The following is a 3,234-nucleotide window of genomic DNA, read 5'->3' as shown; positions in this document are numbered from 1 at the left end:
TTCAGCCTGGAAAAGCACAGTCTCAGGGGTGATCTGGTGGCCACCTGTAAGTTTATCAGGGTTGCTCACCAGGATCTGGGGGAACATCTGTTCACCAGAGCACACCAAGGGATGACAAGATCTAATGGCCACAAACTCCTCCATGACCGATTCAGGCTGGACATAATAAACAACTTCTTTACTGTCCAAACCCCCAAGGTTTGGAATAGACTGCCACTGGAGGTGATTCAAGCACCTACTTTGAACACCTTCAAGAGGCATTTGGATGTTTATCTTGCTGGGATCCTTGCTGACTTCCTGCTCTTGGGGCAGGGGGCTGGACTCGAAGATCTTCCAAGGTCCCTTCCAGCCCTAATGTCTATGAAATCTATGAAATCTAAGTCTATGAAATCTAGTGGAAGCTGAAAATTTAGCCAGATTCAAAAAAGAACTGGATAAATTCTTACAGAAAAGGGGCATCAGTAGCTATTGAGCATAGGAGTTAGGGATACAGGCTCTAAATCAGAACTCCCTAGACCCTAAATGCTGGAGGCTACAAGTTGGAAAGGAATGGTGGAAAAACCCCTGGTCATACTCTACTCCAGGGGTGGGCAAAGTGTGGCCCGCAGGGCAGATGCGGTCCATCAGGCCATGGGTCTATCATGGGTCCATCAGGCCCCATGGGTCTATCCGACCCATGGGGCCCCTAAAAATTCAGAAATGTAATATTTATCTACCCCTGGCTGCCTGTCATGCGGCCCTCAATGGCTTGCCAAAACTCAGTAAGTGGCCCTCTGCCTGAAATATTTGCCCGCCCCTGCCCTGTTTGCTCTCCCTTTCAGCTTTCACTCTTTGCCACTTGGTGACACAGGATAATGGGCAAGATGGACTTGTCTGACCCAGTACATGTCTGTGCTTATGTTCTTCTGGATCTATGTCAGAATAGCAAGATGTTTTGAGTGGAATACCATAGTAATCTTTTCTGGGCCCAGGGGTGTTCAGTATGTTTATTAATGATTTGGAAGCCATAATTGAGAAAAAAACTGAACTTCCTGAAAAAAAAATGCAGACAATACCGAACTGGAAAAGATTGCAGACAAGCTGGAGAACATGAGCACAATTCAGCAAGATCCTGATAGATTGTAAAGAGGAGCAGTAGCTAATAATGCTGGCAAATCAAGATGCTACCTTAGGAAGAATATTAAAAAATACAAATATAAAATGGGTGACATCTGGTTGGATGGGAGCATTGCAGAGAAGGACTTGGAAATCTTGTTAAATCACAGACTCGCTATGGCCATGTCCAGATGAGCATGGCCGTGTGGATATCCAGGGGTCAAAAAACCTGTGGAAAAACGAAGCGGAGCACCACACACACAGGCAGTGTGCGCAACTCAAAAGCAGAGTGGGGAAAGGTGCAAGGTGATAGTGTATCTTTACATGGCACTTGTTAGGATTCATCTACAGTACTCTGCACAGTTTGGGGTCCAGATTTTTAAAAGGACATGGAGAAGTTAGAGATTGTTCAGAGGTGGTTGACAAAAATGATAACTGACTTGGAAGACATGTCATACGAGGAAACGTTGAAGGAAATATCCATTTGCAGCTCATGCAAAAGGTGATTACAAAGGGAATTGATAGCATCTTCCAAATACCTGAAGGGATGCCATAAAGAAGAGGGCAAACACCTTTTCTGTCTTCCAGCAAAGAGTAGGATACAAGCTAATGCCATGTGGTTCTAGCTGTATAGGTTTATATTGGATATTAGGGAAAATGTCTTCACTGTTAGAACAGCAAGGCAGTGGAATAGACTGACTAGGGAAATTTTGGAATCTCCATCATTGGAGGCATTTAAGAGAGGCTGGACAGCCACTGGTTGGGGATGATCTAGGGTTAGCTATGCCTATCTTCTACTATGAGCATTTCCCATTCTTCTGGGCTTTGCTGTATGCCACATGGGGCCAGGAAGGAATATTTTCCCTTCTGCTTTCTCTCAAGGCTTTTTTTCCCCCATCCTTCTCATAAGCACTGAGTGTTGGGTGTAGCCAAGGCTTACAATTTTGCCTGGAATATACCAGTGTTCCTGCTTGGACTAAAACATGGAGTTTTCAAGTGAGAGGGCCTTTCCCATCAACTCAGGGTCAGACATTGCAATATTTGGGGTCAAAAAGGGAATTTTAATCTATGGTCATATTGATATAGACTAAGGGGACTTTTGTCTTTCTCTGTAGCGGGAACATGACCCCCTTCGTTCAATGTCTCAAATGCATTTTAACAACCTTTGTACATGCCAGCCACTGTAGTCCTTCTGCTTTACCTGTGGTAGGCTAGGGTGCCTTGTGTCCATGTCAGGGTTGACTCCCTTTTGCTAAGAGGTCTGTTAACAGTTTTGCTAAGCAGTTAGACAATGGATTTGTATAGGATGGTTTGGATAGGAATGATACTACCTTATGCAGGGAGCTGGATTAGCTGGTCTCTGGAAGTCCTTTCCAACCCTACTTTTCTATGATTCTATGAACATTGATGTACCTGAGCAGCAAATGAAGCCCCTGCTACCACTGCTGCTCCTCTGGGGTCTACTCTTCCAGGATATCATGATTACTACTTCCCCTCCCCCTTCACCCCTTCCTCTGCTCTTTTCACTTCTCTCACTTGGTTCATATCTTCCCATCAAATAGATATATGTTGATGAAAGCAACATGCATTTAAATTAAATATGCACATCATACTGCTTGCAATACCAGCTATTATAGAGGGGGGTGGGGTTGCAGTAAACTGCTGAATTATTTATTGTGTGCTGGGTTTTCATCTCTTAAACCTGCCCGTAGGCTTTACAAATCAGTCTGAGCAGGTAAGTCAGGCAGGTAAGCAGGTAGGTCAGACAGCACAAAGCCCTTGAATGACTTGGTCTTTCCCGCCCCCACCCCCCTTTTAACAGTTTGTTGAAAGCAGTTGGTCCATTAAGCAGGTACTCATTTGGTCATCACCACTAGTTTAGAAATTGATTTCCATCTGCCACACTGCAGAGGCACCTATTGTGAGATGAAAGTAGCTACAGTTGTGAGGGGCGACCCCTGGTCCTTGCAAGTGCTGAAAGCAAAGGCACACACTCAGATAAAACAACTTCTTTAAGATATTTGTACATGGCTCCAGCTGTAGACATGTCCCTTCCTATAAGGCTTTGCTGAGCACCAGCTAGCATCTCAGAGTTAAAATTTGGTTAACCAACCACCCTTGTCACCCCTCCCACCAGCC

The sequence above is a fragment of the Alligator sinensis genome, unplaced genomic scaffold, assembly GCF_000455745.1.
Source record: "Alligator sinensis unplaced genomic scaffold, ASM45574v1 scaffold669_1, whole genome shotgun sequence".
Classification (NCBI taxonomy): domain Eukaryota; kingdom Metazoa; phylum Chordata; order Crocodylia; family Alligatoridae; genus Alligator; species Alligator sinensis.
Note: the sequence above shows the minus strand (reverse complement) of the source record.